Below are 13,951 nucleotides of genomic sequence, written 5' to 3'. Positions count from 1 at the left end.
CAAAAAAGAGAGAGAGAGAGAAAAAGTGGCAATCCCAGCTTCTATAAAGCATGGAAGTGCTTTATAAACTGTACGTTGGCCATTATTATTACTACAGAGTAGCAACATGTATCAGTTGAAAAGTTTCTCTCTCCTAATGAACCTGCCTGTGACCTTTAAGCCAAATTTTGACTGCGAATTCCTTGGTGTTTTCCATTTTCAACTTCCTGAATACTTGGGGTTAGATTCCTTGTGCAGTCTTATTAACTCTATGGTAAGTTTAGTTACAGATTACTTCTCCTCCAAATGGTATTTAATTTCTTGATTTATCTTTTTTAAATGGCCTCAACTTACATGTGTCTCAATATCGTCAAAGACCTCAACTGCTTTGTGGAAAAAGAGAAAGACAAGGAAATTTCACATAAACAATAAAGGGATACTGACAGGAGGCGGGAGAACACGGCCTGTGTGGGTCCTCTTCCTACAGGTTTTGAAGCAACGTCTGTGGCAATCGAATTTCCTTCTTCCTGCAGCACATCACCCTCAGATAAATAAATAAAGCACAGGACTTTCATTTCCAGGCAGTTGTCATAGCAACTTTTGACTATCCAGAGAAGAGGAATTCTCATATCTTAAGCCCTGACTCCAGAAGAGCCAAAAAGACACAAAGACTAAAAGGAACATTAAAGAATGATTTGCAAGATGTGATGAAACTGGCTGTCTGTTATTCAGAACTTTTCCACTAAATATATATACTTTTCTTCCCGACATATATTTCCCCTTATAGATTTCAGAACTCAACAGCGTTAAGACTAATAACAGCTACCATTTATCATTTATTATATGCCAGACACATAGAGCATTACATACACTGGGGTGTTTTTTTTTTAAATACTCACAACACTGTAAGCGTGGTACTATTTTTGTCTACATTTTACTGACAAGGAAATTGAGTTTGCAAAGAGAGATGAAACAATTTGCCCAAAGCCACACAATAGGTGCTCAAACGTACAGCCTACAACACAGTTGAGCGCTTGCGTAAACGTTTTCTAGTTTTCTGGATTTCCTCCTGCTTTACAGATCGAATGCTCTGCCAGCTCCTTTGTTTCTGCCTGATCGGTAAATGCCCGCATGTCCAGGACTAAGGTCTGCGCGCTCTTTATCCAGATGATCTCTTCCAGCGCCACAGCTTGACATGCCTTCTATGTGCTGGTAATTCTCAAATGTATATATCCCACCCCAGACATCTCACATGCATTTCGGACTCATGTATGCAATTGCTTGACACCTGGATATCTGATAAATATATTAAAGGTAATAAATCTTGCACAGGTCCTGTCCTTCAGTCCTTCCTGTCTCTGTAAATGACAGCATTGTCCACCTAGATACTCAAACGAAAATCCCTAAGAGTTCTTGATTTCTCGTTCTCCCTCACCCCCCACTGCTAATGTAGAAACAAATTAGTCATATTTATACCCAAAATTGATCTCAAATCTACTTCTCTTTGTTTTTTATGTTTATTTATCTTGAGAGAGAGAAAGAGAGAGAGAGAAGGAGCACACAAGTGGGAGCACACAAGGGGAGGGGCAGAGAGAGAGGTAGATAGAGGATCTGAAGCAGGCTCTGGGTTCTGAGCTATCTACCCAGAGCCTGGAGAGAGCCTGACACAGGGCTCGAACTCATGAACCATGAGATCATGACCTGAGCCGAAGTCGGCGCTCAATCAACTGAGCCACCCAGGCACCCCATGCCAAAACTTCTTTTAACTACCTCCTTATTTTTAGCTTTTCAAGATGATTTCCAGGGGCGCCTGGGTGGCTTATCGGTTAAACGTTTGACTCTTCAGTTCAGGTCATGATCTCACAGTCTGTGAGCTCGAGCCCCATGTCAGACTCTGCACTGATAGTGCGAAGCCTGCTTGGGATTCTCTCTCTCTCCTTCTCTCCCTGCCCCTACCCTGCTCATGCTCTTCCTCTCTCCCAAAACCAATAAACTTTATTTTTTAAAAAAGATGATTTCCAGTTATATTATTTTGTTGTAACTCTAGACTGTTGCCTGAATCTCCCAAGACCCTAAGTTTGAGATGAGGGGAGAGGAGATACGCTATGATCAAATGGAAGTGGAAGGGTCCCCGAACAACCACAAACCTACCTTCTCCTGCAAACTCCTTCAGCTTTTGGGGGTGTAGAACAAAAGACAGAGGCCACTACAGCACGGTGTTTACTCCCAGGAGTGAGGGTTCAATTCCTTGAAAGAAAAATACATATTTCCCCATTACATCCTTCCACACCAAGTTCCCAAGGTGTTCAGGAAGTTGTCTTGGAGCAAACATTATTCCAAAATGTTAACTTTAAGGGTAGAATTGACATTGTCTCTCATTTTCACTCATTCATTATCGGCACTCAAGTTATATGTAAATAACTTATGAACAAGGATAACAAAAGGAAGGCACAGGGTACCAAAACCTGAAGCATCAGGAGAGCAGCCTGTGGAAACTGTTAGATGGAAGGGAGGAAAAACATCTTTTTCCTGTACCTTCTAAGTTCTTGGGGGGTTGGGGAGGGGGCTTGTGAGAAGACAGATTAACAACAGAAAAGCATAGAAACACAGTTAAATAAGTTTTACGTGACACAAGAGCCTTCATAAGGAAATGAAGACCCAACAAAGAGGTTACACCTGAGTGTTTTCATGTTAGGTTTGAGGCAGTGCGGTGAGTGGAGGGGAGGTGTGGCAAGACAAAGGGTATAGGCTTGAGGGACACTCAGCAAGGCCAGTTCATTCAGATTCCTCTGTGTCCCTTGTCTTCAGAGACAGGATGCCCCTTTTCTTGAGTGTGGGGAAGGCAAACGAGGGTTTTAATGAGGGTTTTATGACCTGCTTCTGGAGAAGGTCCTTCCTGCACAAGCTGTTTCTCAAATTTCTGCAGCTTAAAATAGACAATAAGCCAAGGGGCCATATCTTGCGTTAGCACGTTCGACCACATCATGGGTGATTCTCACAGCTGAGCCCTCCCTACTGACCCAAAATTGGCTGTAAAGTCCAGTCCCTTAGAGGAGGGAATAGGCAAAAGGATGTTCTTCCACACAGAATACAGCTCCAATTTATACAAGTTTCCAAAGAGTCTGAATCTCAAATACCTCCCTCTACTTCTGGCACCAAAAAGAAGCATGCCAAGACCTGAGAGAAATAATTTGTTATAATTTGCATGTTAGTTGGCTTTCAGGAAGCTTGGCTCCTGAGCCTCTTAAATGTCAAGGATTTTAGCATTAAAACACTTAGCTTTCAACACTTTAGAAACTCTCAATGCTAATGTTTTTGTTTTGTATTTTAACTAACAATTCTTTGGCTGAAGTTTTTCATCTTCAAAGCACTTAACTTCCTAATAAGTTTAAAAAAAATTGCAGGGGGTTGGAAGAGTTGGGGCCATAATAATAGGCTGAAAATTAATTTTACCCTTGACCTTGATATTGACTTGCTGTGACCTTGCAAAAGATCATCTATCTTCCTGTGGTTTCCGTTGTTTCATTATAAAACATAAAAAATAATGTGCATGTTATTTGGGGATCATTGAAGAAAATGGACGAGTCTAGATTATTTGTAGATGTACTCAAATCAAATCCAATTATGTAAATGCTATTTTTAAATATCTTTCTAATTCAGTACTTTGTGATTTATAAGTTTCATACAGTGAAAACAAAATCTAATTTGATAGTTTGTCAAAATCTAATATCTCTAGTTTCCTTTCAATTAGGGTGAAAGAGCCATAGTAAAATTGAAATAATAAAGAATCCAGAGTTAATTTTGTGTCTTCTTGCACTGCACAGAACCATGCCTCCGTCTGAAAAGTTCTTATTACTCAGAGTTCTATTCTCATGCCCATGACCTTGGATCTACAAACACTACAATTTTATATGAAAAGATATTTTTTAACTTTTTTTTTAAGTTTATTTATTCATTTTGAGAGGGATAGCGTGAGTAGGGGAGGGGCAGAGAAAGAGGGAGAGAGAGAGAATCTCAAGCAGGCTCTGCCCTGTCAGCTCAGAGCCGACACGGGGCTTGAACTCTGGAACCATGAGATCATGACCTGAGCTGAAATCAAGAGTTGAGCCACCCAGTGCCCCTATATGAAAAGATACTTTATATCACAAGCAATACAGACCTCACAAAACCATTGAAACTGTACAGTTTCTCCAGTAAACAAAGAACGCAAACTAAAATCAGACAACTTTTACACCTTGCCATTTGACAAGTATCTCAAAAGTATGGTTTTCAGCATTGGCTAAGGTGTAAGGAAACAAATTTTCATATACACGGATGGGAGTATAAACTGGTAAGACCTTTTTGAGGACCAATTTAGCAATACCTATCCTAAGTTTCCAATTTGTCTTTGGACAGCACGGTGTTACAAACATACAACATCAAGTATCACTGGGAAGGTAAAGGCGTCAGAACACTTCGACACCGCTGGTGGGAAGAGAAGCTTGCGCGACCAGTTTGGAACATTGTGTGATCAGGCTGAGCATGTGTGTATCTTATGACTCAGCAGTTTCACTCCTGCGCGTGCAGTCAAGTGAAACCCTTGCAGGTGTGTTCATATCCTGCGGTAAGGCCAAGAAAGCTGGAAGGACCCCTACTGTCAATCAACAATGCAATAGAGACATAAACCCAGCAGTGAAAATGAGCGAATTACATCCACTGGCAACCACAGGGGTGATCTCAGGAACGCTGTGTTGTGAGGAAATAGCAAGTTGCAGAATAATGTATCCAGCACAAATCCACTTGTGTGAAGTTCGGAAACATGCAAAACCAATTCATACGCTGCTTAGAGAAACAAATATATGTGGGGAAACTGAAAACAAGATAATGAGAGACATAAATTCAGGGTAGCCATTTTTCCCCTGGGGTAGAGGAGGGCAGAGGAGGATGGAGAGGGGCTCACCGGGGGCTCTAAAGGTAACAAAAATGTTTAACATTTTTTCCTTGGCGATAACTTAAGGATGTTTGGTGATAAGAGTGCTTCTTTTTACTTTATAAATATTTTTTGTATCTATTCAGTGGTTAATTAAACACAAGTTAAAGAACTTAAAGTTCCAGAAACCAGTGATAGTCAACATAAATAGAATGCTTTTGCTTATATAAAACTCTATACCTTGGGGTGCCTGGATGGCTCAGTTAGTTAAGCATCCAACTCTTGATTTCAGCGCAGGTCACAATCTCATGGTTCGTGAGATCAAGCCCTGCATCAGGTTCTGCACTGAGTGTGGAGCCTGCTTGGGATTCTCTCTCCCTCTCTCTCTCTCTGCCCCTCCCGTGTTCTCTCTCTCAAAATAAACAAATAAACATTTTTTTTTTAAATCCTCTATACCAATTACGCATATAAACAGCATACAAAGATGTCTGCAAGGACATGCACTGATGTATTGGTCACTATTATCACCTAGCGATTGAATCTGGATGGACTTTGTCCATTGTTTCACTTTACTATGTTGGCTGTTTTGTTCCTATAAAGACAATAAAGCTGTTTTTTAAAAAAGTTACAAGTATTAGGATACTCATCAGAGTACTATATATATATGTTATATGTACATATTGTGTTGTAAAGAATTAGACATATGCAAAGAGAGGTCTGGCCTTTGTTTTTAGCTTCTGGGAGGTAACCTCTAAGCTCCTAGAATGTCCTGCCTGATAAGGGTGCCTTTGCTTACTTGGGGGCTTTGGGCCACACCATATCATCTATGCTAACACTGAATCAATGGTGGGGGCCTGGAGCCCTATGCAATCAGTTCAACCTCTGAGGTGCTAGAAGCTAAGGTCAGCCATGCAGGTAGTAAACCACATCTCTGTGATCAAGCCCCAATATAAACTCTGGACACCAAGGCTCAGGTGAGCTTCCCTGGTTGGCCACGCTCCATGCATCTTATCATGTGCATTGTTTCTGGGAGGAGTTAAGGCTTCCCACACCTCCACTGGGAGAGGGCAACTGGAATATTCCCACTTGGGACTCTCTTGGACTCTGGCCCATAAGCCTGTTCCCGTGGTTGTTTTTAATCTGCATCCTTCCCCTGTCATAAACATGCGCACAACAGCTCTCAGTAGTCCTGTCAGTCCTTCCGGCAAATTGTTGAAACAGGGTAGTCTTATAGACCCCTGAACTTGCAGTTGCTATCAGAAGTGAGAGTGGTCTTGGGGAGTCCCAAACTTTGTTCATAATATTATATATTATATATTATAACAGCAAAACAAACAAACAAAACCTTGGAAGCCACCTAAATGTCTATCAATAGAAAATTAGTTAAATGAATTCTGATAATATCCACACTTTAGAATAATACTGCCATTAAAATCCTATAAAAGAATGCTTAAATGATACATTAAGAAACAAGTACTTGGGGCGCCTGGGTGGCTCAGTCGGTTAAGCACCCGACTTCAGCTCAGGTTATGATCTCACAGTCAGTGAGTTCTATCCCCGCATCGGGCTCTGTGCTGACAGCTCAGAGCCTGGAGCCTGCTTCAGATTCTGCGTCTCCCTCTCTCTCTGCCCCTCCCCTGCTCATGCTCTGTCTCTCTCTGTCTCAAAAATAAATAAAAACATTAAAAAATTTTTTTTAAATGAAACAAGTTCTAAGACAGTAAGATTTCTTTTTTAGTGAAGTGTGTGTGTGTGTGTGTGTGTGTGTGAGAGAGAGAGAGAGAGAGAGAGAGAAAGAGAGAGGGAGGGAGAGACAGATTCTGTGAGGAATAAATCAGACACAGATTCTGCCTCAGAGTCCAATGAGAGCTATTTTTTTAGGGTGCACATATATTTATCCAAAATCTCCTGAGTTCCCCGTACCTGTACCTGGCAGTCCCTTCTTTAGCGAACTTCTTTCCCTTTTACACAAACCGTGTGGTTACAGCTACATTACCAAGTTCTTCATGGTCCCACCCCCCTGCCCTTAGTCCACAGCAGGCAACTGACCTAAGTTGGGCCTGTCACGGAACCCTACCCCCTGGCCACAGCTGACTGGTGAGGAACAGGTGAGTAAATTCCGCCATAGAATTCTTTACAACTGAAGGTAGGAAAAAGCACTTATCCCCACACAGTGAAACAGGAACTGCCAGTGGGAGTCAAGCTAGGAAACAATTGGCAGTGAGAGAAAATACTCAGAGACATGCAGTGAAGACAGAGAGTCAAGGTCATTTTTTTAAGCTGGATCCAGTTTTCCTGAGACACAACTGCTTCCCCTCCCTTTGCCATATGGTTATAGAACCCTTCAGTTACCTGACTTACCTCAGTACCTTTCCAGTGGGTTTCCCTTTTGCTTCGGCTTTTTGAGATGGAGTTTTGTCACTTGCATTTAAGGGTCTTAACAAGTACATTGGCCGTGTCAGAAGCATCGCATATCTTCGACTTCTCTCTCTCTCGTCCCGCATCAAACAATCACATCTTGTTTACACCCGCACTTACTACCTCTCCAGCCACTTCAGCCACTTCTCTCCCTCTCCACTGCCATTGCCTCCGTTCAGGTCACCATCTTCCCCTCCTCCTCCCCTTTTTAATTGCAACAGCCTCCTAACTATCTCGCTATTCATTAATTCACTTATTCGGCAAATACGTGCTGAGTGCCCAGCATATACCAAGCACTTTTTCAGATGCTGTAGAGATAAGCAGTGAACAAAACAAAGCCCCTGCCTTCATGAGGGCTCTACTGTCATAAAATGATACAGTTAATACACAAACACGTGCATAAAATAGTGTCTAACAGTGATGTCTTATAAAGAACCAACGGTCCCGTATTGCAGTAATGGTCCCCATCATGTCTTAGGTATTCCTCTCCCACAATGACTCTGGCTCAACTTTAGGACATGTTTTAGCCAATGTGACATTACCAAATGTGGTGTAACCAGGAGCTTAAAAGGTGTTCTTAGGGGTGCGTGGGTGGCTCAGTCGGTTGAGCGTCTGACTCTCGATTCTGGTTCAGGTCATGATCCCAGGGTCATGGGATCAAGCCCCGTGTCAGGCTCCACGCTGAGCACGGAGCCTGCTTAGGATTCTCTCTCTCTCCCTCTGTCCTGCTCAGGCTCTCTCTCTCTCTAATTAAAAATTAAATGAATACATAAATAAGTGTTTGTATATTGGACTTGCTTTCTCTTGCTTTGAGAACGCTTCTGCTACCATGTTGACAAGTTCCAACTCTCCTAGCCATTTCAGCTGTCCTCACTAAGATCCTACAATATGAGGAGAGTCACCTAGGTCATCCAGCCCCAGCCAAGCCAGCCCATGCCAAGAGAACTTCCCAGCCACCCCACAGGATGCTAAAAGGATAATAAACATTTCTTGTCTGAAGCCAGTAGGTTTGGGTATGTCTTGTGACATAGCAAAAAGCTAAATGCAAGAGCATTATAACGGAAGAGAGGGTGATGGGAAGTCATGGAGACTTCTGTGAAGATTTGAAGAGATACCATTGGAACACAGAGTTGAATGAAGAGAGGGACTGAACCATTTGGGTGGCTGAGGGAACAGAGTTTCAGGTGGAGAGAATAACATTCCAGGTGGAGGGAACAGTATGTGAAAAGAGCTTTGAGGCGGCAGCAATGTCTGGCGTGTTTAGAAATTGTAAGTTTGTCAGAATAACTTGAGTTTGGTGTTCCAGGGCAAAGAGCAATATGAAATTAGGTCGAAGAGGTGGCTGGGGATGCATCACATCCTAGGTAGGTTTTGCGCTTTGGTAGGTCTGGCCAAACTGTCTTTTATTAACGTTGTAACAAATCACCATCCCACTGGTCATATGTTACTTGCAATTAGCAAACAGGGTTATCAAGCTATTTGTCTTTGCCAATCCGATAGGTGAAGAGATGGTTTTAATTTGCCTTTTACTGGGGCGCCTGGGTGGCTCAGTCGGTTAAGCGTCCGACTTCAGCTCAGGTCACCATCTCGAGGTCCGTGGGTTCGAGCCCCGCGTCGGGCTCTGGGCTGATGGCTCAGAGCCTGGAGCCTGCTTCCGATTCTGTGTCTCCCTCTCCCTCCCCCGTTCATGCTCTGTCTCTCTCTGTCTCAAAAATAAATAAACGTTAAAAAAATTTTTTTTTAATTTGCCTTTTACTTACTATGAGTGAGGTTGAGTAATTATTCACACATTTCAGAGCCAATAGTATTTCTTTTCTGTGAACTGCCTATTTTTATGCTGGGTGTGCAGTCTTTTTGTAGTTCTTCACCTACTACGAAAACTAGGCTTTTGTCTGGGATTAGACCGACGGGGGCACACAAGGTAGGCAGCAGACCTGATTGGAGGTTGGAGGCTACTTTAATGCTCCAGGTGAAAGATGATGGTGGTTGAAGCCAGAAATGGAGGGTCGAGGGGTACCTGGGTGACTCAGTCAGTTAAGCATCTGACTCTTCAGTTCACCTCAGGTCGTGATCTCACGGCTCGTGAGTTCCAGCCCCACACGGAGCTCCAGGCTGGGTCAGTGCAGAGCCTGCTTAGAAGTCTCTTTCTCCCTCTCTCTCTGCCCCTGCCCCCATTCACACTCTTTCTTTCTCTCTCTCTCAAAATAACATAAACTTTAAAAAAAGAAATGTCCTTAAAAAAACTAAAAAATAGAACTATGACCCAGCAATTGCACTACTAGGTATTTATCTAAGGGCTACAGGTGTCCTGTTTCAAAGGGGCACATGCACCCCAAGGTTTATAGCAGAGCTATCGACAATAGCCAAAGGATGGAAAGAGCCCAAATGTCCATCGATGGATGAATGGATAAAGAAGATGTGGTATATATATACAATGGAGTATTACTCAGCAATGACAAAGAATGAAATCTTGCCATTTGCAATCACATGGATGGAACTGGAGGGTATTATGCTAAGCAAAATTAGTCAGTCAGAGAAAGCCAAATATATGACTTCACTCAAATGAGGACTTTAAGATACAAAACAGATGGGCCTAAGGGAAGGGAAGCAAAAATAATATAAAAACAGGGAGGGGGACAAAACATAAGCGACTCTTAAATATGGAGAACAAACAGAGGGTTACTGGAGGAGTTGTGGGAAGGGGGATGGGCTAAATGGGTAAGGGGCATTAAGGAATCTACTCCTGAAATCATTGTTGCACCAATGTAAATTAAACAATAAATAAATTGTAAACACACACACAAAGAAATGGAAGGTCAAGATGGTGACAAGTGGTCAGTGTCAGGATAGTATCATAATAATATCTAATATTCATTGAAAGTTTATTCTGTATTAGGCACGGTGGTAATGGCCCTGTGAGCATTTCCTCATTCTACTTTCCCAATAATTCTATGGAGGAGGTGCTATTTTCTTCCATGTACAGAAGCCAGGGAAGTGGATTTGAGTCCAAATCCCAGGAATTTCCCTGCAATGGCGCACTCCTTACAGCTTCTCCAGCCTGTTGTCCTACAATCCATGCTCTCTGCAGCCGAAGTGATCTTTCTAAAACGCAGGTCTGGGGGCGCCTGGGTGGCTCAGTCGGTTAAGCATCTGACTCTTGATTTCAGATCAGGTCACAATTTCAGGGTTCGCAACACTGAGCCCCTCATCAGGCTCTGCGCTGACAGCGTGGAGCCTGCTTGGGATTCTCTCTCTCCCTCTCTCTCTCTCTGCCCCTCCCCTGCTTGCATGTGCGCGCTCTCTCTCTCTCTCTCTCTCTCTCTCAAAATAAAGAAATAAACGTTTTTTAAAAATAAAATTAAAAAATATGCAGATATGTTCTTGTCATTCTCTTGCTTAAACGCCTTTAAGCGGCTCCCCGAGCCCGAGGCAACCAGAGTCTACAGAGCTGTCCAGATGTGGCCCCAGTTTCCTGTTGCTGCTTCTCCTGCCCTGCACCCTTCCAGCCCCTGACATGGAACTGCTCCCAGCCCGGAGCCCACGGTCCTGCACGCCACCCTCACACCCAGTGTGGGGCTTCCATCAACAGCATCCTTTTCACTTCCCACTTGCTTCCCCAGACTAAGTCCCCCTGTCCCTCAGTCTCAGCTTAGACGTTAACTCCTTTGGGAACTTCCTGGATTAGATGGTCCTTGTATGTTTCCCCCGAGGGTCCTGCACTGGCCCCTTCGCAGGACCCAGCATGCCAGCATCCATAACTCTGCCACAATCTCTCCCAACTGCACTGTAAACCAAACACACACAATGCTTGTTTTCCTCTTAAATATTTCTTCCATACAATGATTTTAAAAGGCAAAGAGGTTGACATTGCTCATACATCAAAGTATAAAACTGTGTACACAAAAATTCTCTCTCCCCTCCTCCCACCTTTCCCCATGCACTTAGTTTTCTTCAACACGTAGCTTTTATAGTTTCTGTTTATCCTCCTGAAAAATGTTTATGCATATTCAAGACCACGTGTGTGTATTCATTTCTCCCGCAAACATTTCACACAAATGGTAGCATGCTATACACATTTTTCTATACCTTTTTTCACTTAGAATGTCTCGGGGATCTTTCTATATCAATACACAAGGAGCTTCTTCTGTGCACGTACATGGGCTGGGGGGGGGGGCAAGAAATAGATTCTGTTCACTGTTATATTCCTCATTGCCTCGTCAGAGGGCCTAACACATGGCAGGAGATTTACAAGACTGTTGAGTTGACTTGAATTAAATTACAATACAGGAAATTGATAATAATAAGTGCCGAGGATATCCACATGACTAATAAACAGAAAAAACATGCTCATCACCATTATTCTGCAGGGACGTGTGAATTAAACGTGGTGAGGGGCGCCTGGGTGGCTCAGTTGGTTGAGCATCTGACTCTTGATCTTGGCTCAGGTCATGATCTCATGGTTTTGTGAGATCGAGCCCCACGGTCAGTGCAGAGCCCGCTTGGGATTCTCTCTCTCCCTCTCTTTCTGCCCCTCCCCCACTCGCTCATGCGTGCATGCCTGCTCTCTCCCCCTCAAAATAAGTAAATAAATAAATAAACATTAAACAAACATTTTTTTAATAAAAAAATAAAAGCACCGTGAGAATTTACTACCCATCCACAGAACGGCTAAAATTTAAAAAATGAAATATCTGGTAAGAGCAAGTGCTAGAAAAGACATGATGCACCTGAGGCTCTCAAATGCCGCTGGTGACAATGTAAATCAATGCAACCACTTTGGAAAACTGTGAAGAAGAAGAACTACTAAAGCGGGACATACGCATGAGCTATGACCCACAACTCTATTCCCAGGTGTATTTCCGACAGAAATGCTACATGTGTTCACCAAGAGACACATACAAATAAGTACACAATAAAGGATTAATGTTGCCCAAAAAAGGTTTGGTCTATGACAAGCTCCTAGGGGGTAACCACTAAGCCCTTGGAATGTCCTGCTTTGAGCCACACCAGAGGCTTGATGCCAACACTGTGACTTATGGTTAGGGCCTTGGGCCATGTGCTATCAGCTTGACCTCTAGAAGAGCGATGGACTAAGGACAGCCACATGTCAGTCACCACGTCTTCATAACCTATCTCCAATAAAAGCCCTGGATGCAAAGGCTGGGGTGAGCTCTGCTGGTTGGCGATAATCTGTGCCTGTTGCCACACGCCAGTGCTGAGAGAAGTAAGGGCTGGGAAAGGCCAACTGGAAGCCCCCACTGGAACTTTCCTGGAACCTGCCCTGTAAACCTATTCCCACTGCTGATTTTAGTCTGTATTCTTTCATTATAGTAAACCATAATGATGAGTACAACAGCTTCTTTCCTAGTTCTGTGAGCCCTTCCAGTGGGTTGTTGAACCTGAGGATGGTCCGGAGGGGGTACCTCCCCGATAGCAACCAGAATGTTCATAGAAGCATTATTCATGATAGATAAAAACTGGAAACAACCCAAAGGACCATCGACAGTAGAATATATACATAAGCTGTGATGTGTTCATACAATGGAATTCTCTGCAGGAAGAAAATAAAAGTACAAGTACATACGACAATATGGGTGAATCTCTCAAACATAATATTAAGCAAGAGAAGCTACACAAAGAAGTACATATGTATGATTTTATTTATAGAGGGTTCAAAAACTAATCTATGGCGACTGAAGCCTGAATAAGGTTGCCTTTGGACTGGAGGAGAGAGAGGAGGCAAGCTCTCCAGTGTCTTTTCCTATAAGGCGCTCCTCTTGGTCATGAGGGTTCCACCCTCATGACCCAATCACTTCTCAAAGGGCCCACCTCCTAATGCCATCACCTCGGAGTTAGGATTTCAACATATAAATTTGGGGGGAGGGATACAAACATTCAGCCCATAATACTGAGAGAGGGCACGGGGGTGTTTCTGGGGTACTGGGAATGTTCTGCTTTCTGATCTGGGGGGGTGGTTACATGGACCCATTCGCTTTGTAAAAGTTCATCGAGCTTGACACATGACGTGTGCACTTTTCTGTACGTATATTATACCTCAACAAAGTTTGCTTTTCTACATAGTCAATGTACAGTGTCAATGAAAGAAAGAAGGAAAGGGTGAGATGAGAGAGGGAGGCAGAGGGGGAGCGGGAGAGGCACAGGGAATCCCTCTCCTCCCTCCTTGTCCCCCATTCCCTGAGGGAGGGGTGGGGTGGGAGGAAGGGCAGTGACTAATAGTAAGGGCCCGCAAGGAGGCATAGTCACTGGAATTCTCTGCTGGACAGGCTCACAAAATGGTACAACCACTCTGGAGAACAGGTTGACATTTTCCTACAAAGTTAAACATGCACTTACCGTGTGATCCAGCAATCCCTTCCAAGGAGTCGCTCAAAAGAAAGAAAAACATGTGCACATAAAACCTTGTCTGCAAATGAGCAGCTTAAAAAAAAAACTGAAAGAACCAGGGGTGCCTGGGTGGCTCAGCCGGTTGAGCATCCGACTCTTGATCTCAGCTCAGGTCATGATCCCAGTGTCATGGGATGGAGCCCCATGTCGGGCTCCCTGCTGAGCGTGGAGTCTGCTTAAGATTCTCTTTCTCCGGGCGCCTGGGTGGCGCAGTCGGTTAAGCGTCCGACTTCAGCCAGG

The sequence above is a fragment of the Herpailurus yagouaroundi genome, unplaced genomic scaffold (assembly GCF_014898765.1).
Source record: "Herpailurus yagouaroundi ecotype Mexico unplaced genomic scaffold, PumYag 182, whole genome shotgun sequence".
Lineage (NCBI taxonomy): Eukaryota > Metazoa > Chordata > Mammalia > Carnivora > Felidae > Herpailurus > Herpailurus yagouaroundi.
Note: the sequence above shows the minus strand (reverse complement) of the source record.